Source organism: Sphaeramia orbicularis, chromosome 22, assembly GCF_902148855.1.
Source record: "Sphaeramia orbicularis chromosome 22, fSphaOr1.1, whole genome shotgun sequence".
In the NCBI taxonomy this organism is placed as follows: Eukaryota; Metazoa; Chordata; class Actinopteri; order Kurtiformes; family Apogonidae; genus Sphaeramia; species Sphaeramia orbicularis.
The window spans coordinates 13,509,891-13,528,732 of record NC_043978.1 but is presented as its reverse complement, the minus strand read 5'-3'; the positions used below and the strand labels follow the sequence as shown (position 1 = coordinate 13,528,732).

The 18,842-nt window shown below is 38.3% G+C and overlaps 4 non-coding genes and 1 pseudogene across 4 annotated transcripts; 4 read left to right on the top strand and 1 right to left on the bottom strand.

Moving 5' to 3' along the window:
* Positions 1 to 634: 634 nt before the first annotated feature.
* On the top strand, positions 635 to 841 carry LOC115414467 (small nucleolar RNA U3). Its single transcript, XR_003934664.1, has one exon. It is a non-coding gene; the product is annotated as a small nucleolar RNA U3 (small nucleolar RNA).
* A 1,877-nt stretch (positions 842 to 2,718) lies between these two features.
* Positions 2,719 to 2,925, top strand: LOC115414469 (small nucleolar RNA U3). Its single transcript, XR_003934666.1, has one exon. It is a non-coding gene; the product is annotated as a small nucleolar RNA U3 (small nucleolar RNA).
* Positions 2,926 to 7,171: 4,246 nt separating this feature from the next.
* Positions 7,172 to 7,378, bottom strand: LOC115414468 (small nucleolar RNA U3). Its single transcript, XR_003934665.1, has one exon. It is a non-coding gene; the product is annotated as a small nucleolar RNA U3 (small nucleolar RNA).
* A 2,445-nt stretch (positions 7,379 to 9,823) lies between these two features.
* On the top strand, positions 9,824 to 10,017 carry LOC115414470 (uncharacterized; annotated as a pseudogene).
* Positions 10,018 to 11,661: 1,644 nt separating this feature from the next.
* Positions 11,662 to 11,866, top strand: LOC115414463 (small nucleolar RNA U3). Its single transcript, XR_003934660.1, has one exon. It is a non-coding gene; the product is annotated as a small nucleolar RNA U3 (small nucleolar RNA).
* The last annotated feature ends 6,976 nt before the right edge of the window (positions 11,867 to 18,842 follow it).

Sequence of the window (18,842 nt, the reverse complement as noted above, 5' to 3'; positions counted from 1 at the left end):
TTAAGCAAAAAAATCTTGAATTAAGCAAAAAAAATCTTGAATTAAGCAAAAAAAAACTTAAATTAAACCAAAAAAAATAAAAAATAAAAATCTTGAATTAAGCAAAAATATCTTGAATTAAGCAAAAAAAAAAAAAAAAAATCTCATATGTTCCTAAAGTAATTTTAAAGCTTTACCACAAAATTTTAGTTTGATTTTTCACTTTTTCAGCAGAGGAAAGTTAAGGACAGATTGTTAATAATCAGGTTCAATCCGACCCAGGTGAATAAACCTGTGTAGATGAACAACAGGTGTGAATGAACCTGAACCAGTCTTTAATACACAGGGTCAAGTCCAGTCAGTGTTTAATCTAAAAGAATCTGTCCACAGCTGTAGTTTGATCCAAAGGAAGAACCAACGTTACTCTGCAGCTGAATTACACAAACACAACCTCAGATATGTGACTTCACCTCCTGGAACAAGTTCATCTGGAGTCAAAAAGTCAAAAAGAGCCAAAATAATGAAACTGTCCAAGAAAAAGATCAACGGAGAAACAATCCTCATAGACACAGTCTGATCTGAACTAGAGGAGGACACCATGAGGGAAAGTCCTGGTCTGCACACATGAGACTGTAAGAAACACCTGAACTGAACCAAGACTATACTGTCAGGGATCATTTCTTTAGTTTTTGATTTGAGAAATGTGTTTGTGCAGAGTTTGGTCTGGCTGTCCATGATGAAGAGTTCAGATGTTTCCTTCAGAGCAGGAAACTGGTGGAGAGACTGAGTTTGTTCTCCACTGTTGAAGACTGTTCAGTGTCTGTGAATGAGACTCTGATGGAGGAAACATGATCTGAGTGGACTGATTTAATGGTGTAAATGTTAATCCAAGATGAAATGTTAAATCTACTTTTCTTTTTAAGTGTTTTTTTTTTTCTCTCACACTAAAGCAGTATCTTATGGACTTTAAATATTTTCTTTCATTAATTTTGATTTATTTATTTTGAACATGCAAAGAAACAAAATAAAACAAAATGAAGCAAATTAAGACAGAAACAAAATGACATTTAAATGGACAGAATCTATCTTCAAGCACATACAAGTCTGAATATTGCATGGTCGAAAAGGAGTAGGAAGAAGTATGAACTTATATAATCCTACCCCTCAGTGCTTTTACACCTTTATCACCGACTTAATACAAGAATCACATATTTCAAAGCTTTGTCACAAAACTTGACTTTGATTTTTCACTTTTCCAGCAGTGGAAAAAATCCAAATCTAACCAAGTGTATTTTTCTCATTTCTTGTCAAAATACTGTATCTCATTACACTTAAAATCAGACAATCAGCTAAAGAGTAACTTTTCGGTGAGATATAAGAACTGATTTTTAGACAATAGATCTGGAAAATCTTATCTCAAGAAATCTCACCAAGAAAATTTTCACTTGTTCCACTGGCATTTTTTTTTTTTGCTTGAATTAAGCAAAAAAAATTTTACATTAAGCAAAAAAAAAAAAAAAAAAAAAAAAAAAATCTTGAATTATGCCAAAAAAAAATCTTGAATTAAGCAAAGAAATCTTGAATTAAGACAAAAAAAAATTTAAATTAAGCAAAAAATAATAATCTTGAATTAAGCCAAAAAAATCCTGAATTAAGCGAAGAAATCTTGAATTAAGCAAAAAAAAAAATTCTTGAATTAAGCAAAAAAAATCTTGAATTAAGCCCAAAAAATCTTGAATCAAGCAAAAAATCTTGAATTAAGCAAAAAATTCTTGAATTAAGCAAAAAAATTTCTTGAATTAAGCAAAAAAAAATCTTGAATTAATCAAAAAAATCTTGAATTAAGCAAAAAAAAGAAAAAATCTTAAATTAAGCAAAAAAATCTTGAATTAAGCAAAAAAATCTTGAATTAAGCAAAAAAAAACTTAAATTAAACCAAAAAAAAAAAAAATAAAAATCTTGAATTAAGCAAAAATATCTTGAATTAAGCAAAAAAAAAAAAAAAAAAATCTCATATGTTCCTAAAGTAATTTTAAAGCTTTACCACAAAATTTTAGTTTGATTTTTCACTTTTTCAGCAGAGGAAAGTTAAGGACAGATTGTTAATAATCAGGTTCAATCCGACCCAGGTGAATAAACCTGTGTAGATGAACAACAGGTGTGAATGAACCTGAACCAGTCTTTAATACACAGGGTCAAGTCCAGTCAGTGTTTAATCTAAAAGAATCTGTCCACAGCTGTAGTTTGATCCAAAGGAAGAACCAACGTTACTCTGCAGCTGAATTGCACAAACACAACCTCAGATATGTGACTTCACCTCCTGGAACAAGTTCATCTGGAGTCAAAAAGAGCAAAAACTAGAAGCACTCGGAGAGCGCAGACCTCCTCCAAGGCTGATCAGTGGCCCCCCCCGTGGGCCCACCCCCGATCACCACCAAAATTTCATCATTTCTTCCTTATCCCATTTCCAACAAACCCTGAAAATTTCATCCAAATCTGTCCATAACTTTTTGAGTTATGTTGCACACTAACGGACAGACAAACAGACAGACAAACAAACAAACAAACCCTGGCAAAAACATAACCTCCTTGGTGGAGGTAATAATGAAACTGTCCAAGAAAAAGATCAACAGAGAGACAATCCTCATAGACACAGTCTGATCTGAACTAGAGGAGGACACCATGAGGAAAAGTCCTGGTCTGCACACATGAGACTGTAAGAAACACCTGAACTGAACTGAGACTATACTGTCAGGGATCATTTCTTTAGTTTTTGATTTGAGAAATGTGTTTGTGCAGAGTTTGGTCTGGCTGTCCATGATGAAGAGTTCAGATGTTTCCTTCAGAGCAGGAAACTGGTGGAGAGACTGAGTTTGTTCTCCACTGTTGAAGACTGTTCAGTGTCTGTGAATGAGACTCTGATGGAGGAAACATGATCTGAGTGGATGTTTGTTTTTTTCTTCTTCTGTAAAAAATATAATGGGTTTTATTCTTGCCAAAGTATGTGTTTTTACTTCCTGACTAAACCAAAGCCGCTTGATTCATCTCTTTGTCAGTGAACCAACGTGATCTCCAGTTTGAGCAATTCAGGGAATTTAACCTTTCATGCATACTGGTCACTCCAGTGGACAGCTATTCTACAGCTCTTCTCTTGTATATTCATGGATTTTGTTGTTTTGTTTGTTTGTTTTTTTGCATGTATCTTTATTGAAGTTTTAACACATTACATATGTTTTTGGCATGAATTGGTAACATTGTGTAGATCTCCCCTGAGCATAATAGTTATAGTTTTCACGCAATTTATCAGTAAATACATGTTTCTTTGCTTCAAAAACTTAAACGCATGGTGTCCAGCTGAGTGGATATTTTTGCAACTTCATGAAAAATAGGTTCATAAGAATTTTTTTTAATTATTATTACTTTTATTTATTTATTTATTTATTTATTTATCTATCCCATAAGAAAATTTTCAATCGCATTGTTGTTTTCATGCCTAAAGAGAAATAAAAACAGTCAGGAAAAAAAATCTTGATTAAGGTTCTCATAATTTGTGCATGAAAGGGTTAAAGGATCTTTTTGGCAGAGACGAAATCTGTGGATAAGGAGGTCTGTGTAGAAATTACTCATCATGGCCTGTTTTCTTCTTTTTGGGCCAAACATGAATCAGTCCTGATCAGTCCTGGGATTGTTCTCAAAGCTCTGACTCCTCCTGAAACGTCATCCTGTCCACTTTTACACAACGTCAGATTCTGAACATCATCAGACATCTTACAAGAAGTGATGAAGCTCATCTACTCTGCACTGTTATTCTACACACAGTGTTCTGATTTTTTTTTTTTTTTTTGGAAAGATATCTTGCTAAACTGGGAGGTACCTTCTATTTAGTGTAATGCAAAACATGGAGAAACATTTGGATGACTGCCCTGATTTTCCCTGATTGAAGACCACCCACTGAGACCATGTTTCATCTGTGTGTGTCTCAATCAGAAACACAGGCTTCTTCTGGATTTGTCTGAGGTATAGACAGGTCTATAAGTACAGGGTTATTAAAAAACAATGAACTGATTTCATTACACAATATTTTAATAAGGAAAAGCTGTGGAAATAAATCTGTGTCATCAGATTTTGAATTATAAAAGCCATGGACTTTCTAGCACTGATTTTTTTTCTTGCACTGAAATTAAGTATCTGAATTTATTGCATCTGATTTTTTTAAATTCTAAATTTATGAACATAGCTGAATTCAGAGATGAACAATTCAGATACTTAATTTCAGTGCAAAAAAAAATCCATATACTTAACCCTTTCATGCATTAATTACGAGAACCTTCATTAAAAATTTTTTCTTGAGTGTTTTTAATTCCTCCATAGGCATGAAAAAAACAATATGATCAAGTTGTTTTTTTTTTTTCATGGAATTACAAAAATGTCCATGCATTTAATTTTTGAAGTAAAGAAACGTGTTTAAAATCCAATATCAGAAATTGATATTAAAACAATGAAATAAAATCGGATGTTTTCTCACATTTTAACATATTCTAATGCTAATTATTACTCTTTTCATGGAGATGATATTAAAAAAAAAAACAAAAAAAAAAAAAAACCAAACTTTTTTTCTAACAAATAACTGATTTACACTGAAACATGTTACAGCAATTCAGGTTATCAAGAACAGCAAAGTTACAGTAATGATCTGAATGTCAGTGTATGGGATGGTGCGTAAGTGTTCACTGTGTTGGCTGATATGGAACTGAAATAACAAAACCCATGAATATATAAGAGAACAGCTGGAGAATAACTGTCCACTGGAGTGACCACTATGCATGAAAGGGTTAATTTCAGTGCAAAAAAAAAATTCAGATACTTAATTTCAGTGCAAAACTAGAAGCACTCGAAGAGCGCAGACCTCCGCCAAGGCTGATCAGTGGGCCCCCCCCGTGGACCCCCCCACCCCCGATCACCACCAAAATTTCATCATTTCTTCCTTATCCCATTTCCAACAAACCCTGAAAATTTCATCAAAATCTGTCCATAACTTTTTGAGTTATGTTGCACACTAACGGACAGACAAACAAACAAACAAACAGACAGACAGACAGACAGACAGACAGACAGACCGACCGACAAACAAACCCTGGCAAAAACATAACCTCCTTGGCGGAGGTAAAAAAAATTCAGATACTTGATTTCAGTGCAAAAAAAATCCAGATACTTAATTTCAGTGCAAAAAAAATTCAGATACTTAATTTCAGTGCAAAAAAAAAAAAAAAAAATCAGGTTCTTAATTTCAGTGCAAAAAAAAAATCCAGATACTTAATTTCAGTGCAAAAAAACAAAAACAAATTCAGATTCTTAATTTCAGTGCAAAAAAAAATTTCAGATACTTAATTACAGTGCAAAAAAATTCAGATTCTTAATTTCAGTGCAAAAAAAAAAATCAGATACTTAATTTCAGTGCAAAAAAAATGTCAGATACTTAATTACAGTGCAAAAAAATTCAGATCCTTAATTTCAGTGCAAAAAAAAATTCAGATCCTTAATTTCAGTGCAAAAAAAAAATCAGATACTTAATTTCAGTGCAAAAAAAATTTCAGATACATTACGTATCTGAAATTTTTTTCAGTCTAAAAAAAATTCAGTGCTACAAATTCAATGTCTTTTATAATTCAGAATCTGATGACACAGATTTACTTCCATAAAAAGCAACAGAAAACTCCAGCCAAGTCACAAGTATTCTACTCTCAATCAATTTTTATTTCCTGTCTTACCAGCGTTCAGTGTGTCCACCACCTGCAGCACGTACAACATCATTGCCATAAAAGAATTCCTCCCAGACGCGTATCAACATATCACGATCCACTGAGTTGATCGCTGTTGTTATTCAGTGTTTAAGGTCATCGAGGTTAACCATTCAAAACTCAGAAAACTCCCCTTTCAAATGGTCACTGACTCATTCCATGACAATGCTTGAGAACTGAAGCAATGCGTCATGAAAATGGTTCATTCTTTTTGAATAGCCCTGTATTTGGACAGTAACATAACTTCTGTCATTTTCACCCTGAAGCAGACCTGAAATCGACATGTGACCGAAATGTAGGGTTCAGTGGCAGCTGCTCGTCTCTCAGACAGGGGAAGCTCATTGTCGGCTTACATCAAAAAAAATAAAATAAAATAAAATTCAAGTTATTTAAACATACATTCGGCCCTCTGTTCCTTTTTAAGAAAATGCTCAGTGACCTTATTGAACCAAGTAGGCGTCTTTTCCAGGAACTTGACCAGTGTCCTCTCAATGTCCAGCAGAGCTAGGCTGCTTAGATTGTCTTGGCCCAGTGTGTTGTGGGTGTAAGACTTAAGCCTTTATAAACTACAGATGCTCCTTTCACTCTGACCTAGCCGACAGTTTGATTGATTTAACTATCTACAAAACGATATTAAACTTGAACAAGAAATGATTAAATGATGTAACTGAAACAAGAAAACGCTGAAATTATGTTAAATTGAAACAAGGAAGTACAATGAGTGTGTTTTATTTACAGTGCAAGAAATGAACGAGTAATTTCGTAGTGGTTTCTCTGATTTCACAGCATAATGTGCGACGGTATTAAATTGAACTGTCAGTGAAGGAGTAGATCTCAAACTAGCTGTCAGTCAAACAGGATTCAGCCTTTCGACCGATCCTCCAATCAGCATGTGGGATTCTGGCGTTCAGCCCGGCTGAGCTCCGCCCACAGCTCCATTCACCCCCAGAGACGCCCGACGTCCGGGGGTGGGACAACATCGTGGCATTTATCCAATTACCGTCCAGTTTTGAGTCAATGAAAAAAACTGTTCCACTCAGTCCCATTGAAGTGCATGGACGCTGAGCGTCTACGGACAAATGCACTGAGCAGAGATCGAATGAGAAAACAGCGCAACGGGAATGTATGAGAAGTGAACAACATCCAGTCTGTTGATTTGTGATAAAGCTGATTCTGAATGAACTCGTCTGTGAGATGAACGTGTTCTAACACATTTGTAGTCAATGAAATGTCAACACAACCGAACATATTTAACCATTTAATTTTCGTAATTTAGGGGAAGCCGAGCTTCCCTTGCAGTCTGTGAGAAATCGCCACTGGTAGAGTTTCAGCCTTAAGTGGTTTGGAGGTGATAGAGGTTTAACTAAAAAGATTCATTTACACCATTAAGTCAGTCCACTCAGATCATGTTTCCACCATCAGAGTCTCACTCACAGACACTGAACAGTCTTCAACAGTGGAGAACAAACTCAGTCTCTCCACCAGTTTCCTGCTCTGAAGGAAACATCTGAACTCTTCATCATGGACAGCCAGACCAAACTCTGTACAAACACATTTCTCAAATCAAAAACTAAAGAAATGATCCCAGAAAGTATAGTCTTGGTTCAGTTCAGGTGTTTCTTACAGTCTCATGTGTGCAGACCAGGACTCTTCCTCATGGTGGATCAGTGTTACTTCAGAAATAGACTTGAATTCCTAGATCATAATTACCTCCGCCAAGGAGGTTATGTTTTTGCCAGCGTTTGTTTGTCTGTCTGTTTGTTTGTCTGTCCGTTAGTGTGCAACATAACTCAAAAAGTTATGGACAGATTTTGATGAAATTTTCAGGGTTTGTTGGAAATGGGATAAGGAAGAAATGATTAACTTTTGGGGGTGATCGGGGGTGGGGGGGCCCACGGGGGGGCCCACTGATCAGCCTTGGCGGAGGTCTGCGCTCTCCGAGTGCTTCTAGTTATCTTTCCTTTTGTGCTGTTGGAGACTGTTCCACTTCTTAGTAAAGTTTGTTCCCCAAAAATACAGGAATAAATATCTATGTATCATAGACTGATTATCCAATAGACTTCATGTTTTTAGTGTTAGTTCAGAGCAGAGGTAATTTCTCACAGACTGCAAGGGAAGCTCAGCTTCCCCTAAAATTACAAAAATTAAATGGTTAAATATGTACGGTTGTGTTGACATTTCATTGACTACAAATGTGTTAGAACACGTTCATCTCACAGACGAGTTCGTTCAGAATCAGCTTTATCACAAACCAACAGACTCGATGTTGTTCACTTCTCATACATTCCCGTTGCGCTGTTTTCTCATTCGATCTCTGCTCAGTGCATTTGTCCGTAGATGTTCAGCGTCCATGCACTTCAATGGGACTGAGTGGAACAGTTTTTTTCATTGACTCAAAACTGGACGGTAATTGGATAAATGCCACGATGTTGTCCCGCCCCCAGACGCTGTGGAGGAAGTTACATGTATCCTATATATATTCGCATACATTCTATTTGTCACATAGGCTTTTACATCTATTCCCTTTGTCTTCGCACAGACCACATAAGAATGGATGAGTTTCTTTGTAGTTTATAGCACCTGTAAATTCTTAACCTTTTATGACCTTTCCTATCTGTTGTGTTTAGGCCACAGACCAGTGTGACACTTGGGGGGGGGGATAAAATTGAGATCTCACAGACTCTCAGAGAGGCCTTATCTCTGAGTTCTGGGTCTCTCTGGCTCTGGTATAAGACACAGAAACGCAGATGATTCTTGGGACTTTCAGAGAGACAGCCTCAGCCTCTTTCTGATCTGTACCCCTTTACTGGAGCTCCAATAAAGTTTCTTCCTTGAAGACACTGATCGCTTGAACTGACCCTTTTTTATTTTAGACGAATTAGTAGAGTATTATTTTTTCCATAACAACGCCCAGCGTCTCTGGGGGTGAATGGAGCTGTGGGTGGAGCTCAGCTGGGCTGGACATTGGGCTTCCACGTGCTGATTGGAGGATCAGTTGAAAGGCTGAATCCCGTTTGATTGACAGCTAGTTTGAGATCTACTCCTGCACTGACACAGTTCAGTTTAATGCCGTCGCGCGTTCTGCTGTGAAACCGAGAGAGAAACCACTACGAAATTACTTGTTCATTTCTTGCACTGTAAATAAAACACACTCATTGTACTTCCTTGTTTCAATTTAACATAATTTCAGCGTTTTCTTGTTTAGTTGGTACGATAAGGTCACTGACCATTTTCTTAAAAAGGAACGGAGGGCTGAATTTATGTTTAAATAACTTGACATTTCTTTTGATGTAAGCCGACAATGAGCTCCCTCTGAAAGATGAGCAGCCGCCACAGGTTCAGAGGTAGATTTTGTTGTGGAGGCGTCAACAACAAAGAAATTTGTGGAGAATGGATTGGTTGTCAGTCAGGCCTTCCTTTATTGTGCACAAGTGAGAAACTGATAAACGAACCTTCACTCTCTCTCAGAAGTCAGTTCTGACCTGTCCAGGAAGTCAGTCTAACTTATAGTAGCCTGCGTTAAGCTTAAATGTGATTGGTTAATATGATGTATGACGCTGTCACTGAGCAGAAGAAAGAAAATAAGATACAAACAGACAGAATGCAAGACCTTAGAGTTGTCCTGGGAAGTTTTAGGGAGTTGGGTTATGCTGTATCTTGTGGTATTGTTAGAGACAAAGTAGCTTAGAAAACATGCAGAATTGAGAAAGTGACTGAGAGTAAACATTCATATCTAGGCCTGTGGTTAGAAAGAGAATGAAAACTGAAGAGCTATCATAGGTGTCTTAGAAACTAACTGAAGACTTATGGTCAGTATTAAAATCAGTATTAACAATTTTAATTCATTAAATCACAATTATCTCATTTTTCTTGCTGTTATAGACTCTCCAAATTATTACTAAAGTTGGTTCCGCAAAAAAACAGGACATGTATAGATGGTTATCCAATAAAACTAATCTTTATCCACTCATTGTTAAAGTTGTGTCTTTCTTCATCACCATGAGTTAAACAGCTCGTCTCCAGACATAAAACCTTCGGAAACACCTGAGCTAAACCAACTTTAGTTTTTGACTTGAGAAATGTGTTTGTACAGAGTTTGGTCTGGTTGTCCATGATGTAGAGTTCAGATGTTCCCTTCAGAATAGGAAACTGGTGGAGAGACTGAGTTTCTTCTCTGCTGTTGAAGACTGTTCAGTGTCTGTGGATGAGACTCTGGTGGAGGAAACATGATCTGAGTGGACTGATTTATAATATGCAGCTAAAGGTAATTAACTACTAAGCTGTTGTGTGTCTTTTTCAGCTTGGTTTGTAGAAGCCCTCCAGCAGTTTCTCATGGAATGTTGAAGGGTTTCACAACTGTGTAGATGGAAAAACACCAACTGGCTCGTCCTCATTTATTTCTCTGAATCTCATCTTTGCTGCAGCGGGTTTTGATTTCTTTTAAATGCTCAAAGCTGTGGGAAAATGCAGCCCACACACAGAACTGAGAACCACCAGTGAACTAAAGGAGGCTGAAAGGTGAAGCACTAAACCTGAACTACGGAAACCACCATCAACAATTAGACCCATGTCTGAGGCCTCACAACACAACACATCATCATTCACTGTATTTCTGCTCGTTTTCAGTACTGAGACAAGCTCATGAAAAATAAAGTAAGAATAAATTCACCAAATGTTTAAACTTTTTCAGATACAGAAAAAACACATTTCATGATTTTGACATTTGGCTCAAATAACGCAATATATTTTCATTCAACTAAAGAAAAACATGACAGGAAGTGGTGACCATCCAAAAGCCCGGAGGGTTAATGAAAGTAATAAACTGGAGATGAGTGAAAGAGCAGTTTATGACACACCTACTGTAACAGGAAATGTGATCTGAGTGGACTTTTTTCTAGTTTTAGTCACTTATTTCCTCTTTGTTTTCAACGTTATTCATAAGTAAGTGTACAATTAGGTGTACGAAAGATGACGAGGGTCGTTGTGATGTGAATTTTACTTAAACTGTGAATTCAAGAGTGTAAATGAAAACGTCTCTTTTTCTGCACTCTTTAATGCAGTCTTTGGCCAAATAGGAGCATCAACAGTATCAATATGAATATCAGCAAAACCGAATTCCTTAAGCTTAGATTTCACTCAGTCTATATATGACCAAGTGGGAGATTAACCCATAAAGACCCAGTGCTACTTTTCTGACAATTCCCAAATTAACTTTTACTCTAGATTTAACCTTTCTTAAGTGATTTATCTCCATTTAACATAATATTATCCTTTCATTTTTGCAGTTTTTCAGTGAAAATCTGTTTTTTAACGATATTGAATTTATTGATCATGTATTCTAAACATCATGCTGAGATTACATTTGAGGGTTTTTATATCAAAAATGCAGAAAATAAAAAAAAAAGTGACTTTTTCAGAAAAGTATATCATTTAATGAACATAAACCCAGTGTGTCCATCCACTGTCAGTGATCCAACTCCATGGGTTTTACTGGTGAATCAATGTTGTAGAAGATGACCGTGTTTCCATGGTAACAACAGAGCCTCTGAACATTCAAATAGGTCATATCTGATGACCATGAAAAGATGAATAATTGTATTTTACACCAATTATTTACATGTATTGATAGGATTAGTGGATCAACAGTAATTTACCTTTTTATATCAGTAAATGATTTTGGTCACTGGTGGATATTTGGGGTTTTATGGGTTAAAACTAACCTGTGTTCCACTACATGGTTATGGGATGCATTAGCATTATTATTGGGTTTACATCATCACAAATACTGAGGCTGGTTTGTAAACTTCAGGAAGTATAAGAGGCCACCAGGAGTAAGAGTATTAGTCTGAAGATGCAAGACCTTTGAATGCAGCTGAACTGAACCAAAACTACACTATCAGGGATCATTTCTTTAGTTTCAGATTTGAGAAATGTGTTTGTACAGTTTGGTCTGGCTATCCATGATGAAGAGTTCAGATGTTTCCTTCAGAGCAGGAAGCTGGTGGAAAGACTGAGTTTCTTTTCCACTGTTGAAGATTGTTCAGTGTCTGTGAATGAGACTCTGATGGAGGAAACATGATCTGAGTGGACTGATTTAGCACTGTGAGATTAACTTCTGTTATTAGTTGTAACACCCTGATATGACTGTCTTGCGGTTTCTTGTTTGGGTGTTAACTTCTCTTTAGGTACAACTGTGAAACTGTAATGATGATGTGACAGTATCTTTGATGTCTTAGCCTTGAAAAAGAGATCCAACACTTCAGTGGGACCAACCTGGTTAACCCATAAAGACCCAAACAGCCACTGACAACCTAAACCATCTACTGACCTAAACTGTTTAATATCTGTTGGTCCACTAATTCTATCAATACATTCATTCATTCATTCATTCATTCATTTATTTATTGGGCACTTACAGGTAAGGAACCAAATATGGTAACTTCATTGACCTTGATTTTCTACATAATACTTTTTTTTTTTTTCAATTTTATTTTTATTGAGTCCTTCAAAGGTTAACAAATCACATTTAAAAAAAAATAAATAAATCAAGGACATCAAAATTAGTCCACAGCCCTAGCACAGAGCCGAACACATTGCATCTTGCACTAAATTGGTAAGAACACACATTAGTATGATGTCCATGTTGAAGGAACAACTCTTCCTTTTCCTTTTTCTCCCACAATCCCCCCTCTCCCCCAGCCAGTCAGTCACAAAAAAAAAAAAAAAAAATATATATATATATATATATATATATATATATATATATATATATATATATATATATATATATATATATATATGAATAAATAAAAAAAATAAAAATAAAATAAAAAATAAATAAATAAAAAAATAAAAAAAATAAAAAAATAGGGAAGGCACATTGGATCTTCCAGCATGAGCTGAGTTCAGTCAGCATCCTTCAATATGAGCCGATCTGTGTTAAGAAGGGTTCCCACACACTTCTATATATATCCATCTGTCCATTTATCTTGTGGATCAGTCTTTCAAATGAGGCGGTCTCTGATAAGGCTGAATACCATTCAGAATAAGTAGGGTTGTTCTGCCCCCTTCCAGTGCCTTAGTATGACCCTCTTAGCTGTAGTGAGTGCAATTTTAAGCCAATGTGCTCTTTTGACTTCTAATGTAACATCCTGTTCCAGGAAATTCAGAAGACACAACGCAGGTGTCAGGACTTTTTTTTTTTTTTTTTTAAATTTCACAGAGGTAATAAAGTCTTGTAACTAGGGATGCAACGATTACCGGTATAATGATAAACCACGGTAAAATTGCAGATGGTTAGTATTACTGTTTAAATTCTATTTATCATGATAACCGTGTTTGATTACCGCACTTTTCTGGTGAAAACGCCTATGTAAAGATCTGCCTTTATGTCAAATATTTGAGTATAGTTTTAATTTATTACAATTTTGATTTTATATACCTAATATCTGGAGCCAATATTCACTTTTAAAGTCTTTGAACAGGTTCGTTAAGCATCTTTGTATTATTTATGCTATAAATTATATACATTTTTTAAATCGGATTTTACATATATATATATTTGTGTTTTCTGTCCTTTTATGCTTTTATCATAGGTTAAAGTGAAAAAAATAATAGGCAGATGATATAAATTAAGTTGTGCTGACAAAAAAAGATCCCAAACATGGGTATAGTAAACATTTGTTTATATAGTACAGTGGTTCTTAACCTGGGTTCGATCGAACCCTAGGGGTTCGGTGAGTCAGTCTCAGGGGTTCGGCGGAGGTCAAGACACACACTCGACTCATTAGTTGGGTGTGTGTGTCGGGCTAGGTCCGTGTATGTAAACAAACGGCTTCGGAGACTCTTTCTCTGATTGACATCCAATATACGAGGTGTATTGTTGTTGCTTATAGCACTACAACACATCTGGAAGTGTTTATAATCTCTTCCACTCGTCTGACGATGAATTATTTGAGTATTTTCCACATCATTATGACTTTTGCTACTTCCTGTTAACCACGGAGGCAGCCATGTGTAGCGTTTGTTTACATTTTTCGGTCACCGCACTGGTCAGTTACAATCATGTGACGACCAACGCACCATCGCGGATGGAGAAAGCGTATTTCGCTAAAGCCGAGCTAGTGCCGTAATAAAACAACGATCACAAAAATACTGAAGGAGCATAACGAGAACTTTTTTTGGATACACTACATGCAATTATTTTTTTTTATGTCAAAATTGCGCGGTTCAGAAAGTTCGGAGCGAGATGAAACGAAAACCGGGCTGACCTGACGGCCTACACATACATATACACAAAAGCAGAAGTCACACTGATTTGCAGTAAATATTCACTATTATTGTAGCCTGATGGAAATCAGGTGATGGGTGTGTGTTAAAATACTAAAAATGATAAACAGCATAAATAAAATAAGTTCATTATTGGAATACATAAGGTTAAAAATTAAAGCCATTTCAGTGTGGTTGTATTAAAAAAGGTCACGTCTTTGTGAAAAGGTATGTAATTTGTTGTGAGTTCATGCACTGTATTGGTTTTGTTCTTTGAACACAGTGATGTTAATGCACGGTTCATTTTGTGCACCAGTAAAACATATACCTGTGTCTTGAATTTGAAAAAAATCATATTGTATTTTTTAATAAAGAAGGGTTGCGAATGAATGAATGCGCATATGAAACTGGTGGGGTTCAGTACCTCCAACAAGGTTAAGAACCACTGATATAGTATATAAAGGCAAAATCAAAAGGACTGAAAAACGGACAAAACAGGCTCAGTGTTAGAACACGACACTAGGTGTGGACCCAAATGCATCGAGACTCCAGGATCAGTGGTCAAAAAAAGATTTATTTTACAAAAAACAAAAGCACAAAAGACAACAAAAAGAGAAAGCACAACGTGCTCTACAAATAACCTAAAAAATCTCTAATGAACTAAAAGAGAAGTACAACGTACTCTATAAAAACTACAAAGCCTGAGAGGATAATACAAGGAACAAGATTCAAGATTCAAAATACTTAACATGAGACGGTCTTCACAAGATCACAGATACGACGCACTGACAAGAAACAAAGGGAACGGGGAGAATATATAAGGGAGGCAGGGATCACAAACAGGTGTGGACAATTATGAGGAGACACCAGGTGCAGGCAATGATGGGACAGGGAAGACAAAGACAAGACTGACAGAGTGCAGACAGAACAGGAAGGAAACCACCATCACCAAAATAAAACAGGAAGAGACAAAAACCCAAAACTAAATCAACATAAACGTCGACGCATGACAGTACCCCCCCCACCAGGTCCGACTCCTGACGGACCAGGAGAGGCAGACTGTCCAGAATGAAAGTCCCTGATGAGCTGCTTGTCCAGGATGTCTCTTGAGGGAACCCACATCCGTTCTTCCGGACCGTACCCCTCCCAGTCCACCAGATACTGGTGACCTCTCCCCCTCCTACGGACAGCCAAAAGTCTCTTGACCGTGTAGACCAGACCCCCATCAATAGTCCGAGGTGGAGGAGGAGGCATCACTGGCGGAACCAGAGGACTCTGGACGACTGGCTTGAGACGGCTTACGTGGAAGGTCGGATGTACACGAAGTGACCTGGGCAGACGAAGACGCACGGATACAGGGTTAACCACCTTGGAAACCGGGAACGGACCAACAAACCTGGGAGCGAGCTTCCTGGATTCCACGTTGAGTGGAAGATCCCGGGTGGAGAGCCACACCTGCTGCCCCGGTCTGTACCCCGGTGCCGCGCGCCGCCGGCGATCAGCCACCATTTTCATCCGAGAGGCATTACGAGCAAGAATCTTGCGGGCAGCAGCCCACACCCGGTGGCATCTCCTCACCAGGCTATGCGCCGACGGCACCACCACCTCCTTCTCTGCACTAGGAAATAAAGGAGGTTGGAAACCATAGGCACAATGAAAAGGGGACAGACCGGTAGCAGCGGTAGGCAAGGTGTTATGGGCATACTCCACCCAGACCAGGTGCTCACTCCAGGATGCCGGATTCTGCGACACCAGGCACCGTAGGCAGGTCTCGAGTTCTTGATTAAGGCGCTCCGTCTGCCCATTCGATTGTGGATGGAAACCCGATGTCAGGCTGGCTGTGGCACCTAGAAGAGAGCAAAACTCCTTCCAAAATTTCGAGGAAAACTGGGGGCCCCGATCTGAAACAATGTCTTTAGGTATGCCGTGGAGTCTGACTACTTCAGTAAGAAGAAGTTTAGCTGTTTCCTTAGCTGAAGGCAGTTTAGGCAAGGCAACAAAATGCACCATCTTGGTGAATCTATCCACAATAGTTAATATTGTAGTATTGCCCCTAGAGGGAGGGAGACCTGTAACAAAGTCTAAAGAAATGTCTGACCACGGTCTACTAGGGACAGGCAGAGGATGAAGCAAACCTTGTGGCGGCCTGGAGGAGGTCTTATTACGGGCGCAGATGGTGCAGGCAGCCACATAAGTCTTGACATCTTGGTCAAGTGACGGCCACCAGAACTTCTGGCGAACCACAAACGAAGTTCTGCGAGCCCCAGGATGACAAGTCAGCAGAGAGGTATGAGCCCAATGAATGACCTGCGACCTCAGTGAGGAGGGAACAAACAAACGGTTAGGTGGACAATTGCCAGGTACTGGGCTCACACTGGCCTCCCGCTTGACCTGATCTTCTATAGGCCAGCTGACCGCTCCGACCACATGGGAAGGTGGAAGGATGGGTTCCGGGTCTTTGGCCCTGGTCCCTCTCCCGATTGCGGATGTCCAAGCGGGTTGCCATGGAGATCAAGGAGTCCAGGTCTGCAGGCTCCTCCAGCGGCGCCAGTTGATCTTTGATGACTCCCGACAGCCCCCGGCGGAATGCGTCCTTCAAAGCCGCATCATTCCATTCAGTGTTGTCTGCAGCTGAGCGGAAACGGATGGCATATTCACCCACGCTGAGGTCCCCCTGGCGTAGGTTTTCGAGCCTCCGGACCGCTTCGCGGGTGGGAGCAACGTGGTCGAATGCCCGTCGGAGGGCGACGAAGAATGCCTCTGCAGACTGGCAGGAGGCGGACCCCCGGTCCCACTCGCTCGTTGCCCACTCTGCTGCCCGTCCGGTGAGGTGGGAAATGATGAAAGCCAGCTTGGTATATTCTGACTCATAAATCACAGGAGACAGTTTAAAATGAAGGTCACATTGAAAAATAAATGTTCTACAGTCACCTGATTGTCCAGAGAATTTGTCAGGAGGGGCAAGCTGTGGCGAGGAGCAGGGAGGAAGGCTGACGGTGGGTTCAGCTGGCGGAGGCATTGATGAGGCCGCAGGAACCATTCTGACAGGCTGGGTAGGAACGACATTCCCAGGTTCCAGGTGAATTAGAATCCTTTGCATGGTCTGGTTAATCTTCAAAATCTGATTTGATTTATTTTCTCGGTCCCCTCGCTGCTGCTCTATGAGCTGCTGCACAGCTTGGCTCAGAGCAACGAGGTGTGCTTCAGCTTCATGGAGCCGACGTCCATGTGCTCCAACAGCTGTCAAAATTGTCTTCGTCTCGGCTGGGTCCATTCTGGTCAGTGCGTTCTGTTAGAACACGACACTAGGTGTGGACCCAAATGCATCGAGACTCCAGGATCAGTGGTCAAAAAAAGATTTATTTTACAAAAAACAAAAGCACAAAAGACAACAAAAAGAGAAAGCACAACGTGCTCTACAAATAACCTAAAAAATCTCTAATGAACTAAAAGAGAAGTACAACGTACTCTATAAAAACTACAAAGCCTGAGAGGATAATACAAGGAACAAGATTCAAGATTCAAAATACTTAACATGAGACGGTCTTCACAAGATCACAGATACGACGCACTGACAAGAGACAAAGGGAACGGGGAGAATATATAAGGGAGGCAGGGATCACAAACAGGTGTGGACAATTATGAGGAGACACCAGGTGCAGGCAATGATGGGACAGGGAAGACAAAGACAAGACTGACAGAGTGCAGACAGAACAGGAAGGAAACCACCATCACCAAAATAAAACAGGAAGAGACAAAAACCCAAAACTAAATCAACATAAACGTCGACGCATGACACTCAGACCACTAAGGGTTAATATTTGAACATTTCTGCAACAGAAGGTACATTGTGCCAATTATTTTGTTTTATTTTTTTTAAAAATACAACTAGGTTAAATAATTTCAGGTTGTGTATTAGTACTTTTTGAACATTTTGAGCACAATTTCAACAATACTACGATAATAATGACAACCGTGATAATTTTAGTCACAATAACCGTGATGTGAAATTTTCATATCGTTACATTCTTTGTAACACATGGTTTGGTTGGAATTTTGAATTTCAGAGTATTTTTATGAGTGAAAGGGTTAAACAAAATAAAGAATAAATAAGAATAAAAAATAAAGTGTTAAACATTCTTTTAATACACAGGGTCAAGTGTTTGTTGTATAAGTAAAACTTAGAATCTAACATCAGATCGTACTTTTCATAGACTCCTGAGTTTTTAGGTAGATCAACCATGCTTTTGTGTGGCTGCATTTTTTTTTTTTTCCAGGTGGCTTATTTTTTGGGGTTCGACCAAGGATGTTAATCATTTGCTCAGCATTCATGTATTACAGTAAATTAAAGATTAAGGTTTGGTGCTGATATCTGTGTCTTTCAACAGTTAATGTTTCCCAGAACTCTGTTGGAGGTGAGTTTTATCTATAAAGAATAAATCAAAACCTGCTGCAGTCAAGATGAGAGAATAAAAGACACCAGATGAGCCAGTTGGTGTTTCTCCAACCACGTTTGTAATAAATGAGAAACATTCACATTTCTTTTTCTGTTAAAACACAAGCACGTTAAAAGTTTTTGTGATTCTGATCCAGATTCAACAACAGGTTTTTGTTCACACTGGGATTATTCTGAATCGGTCACAGAAAAATGGGTCTGTTCTTGGTGTTCAGTTTTTCTGTCAGTGTTTTTCAGTAGTGTATGAATCTGCTGTGAGCGTCTCCACCAAGTAATGTTCAACTGTTTGTTTCCTTTTTCAGTGTTGAACCAGTTCATCCTTAAGTCTGGTCCTTATTGTC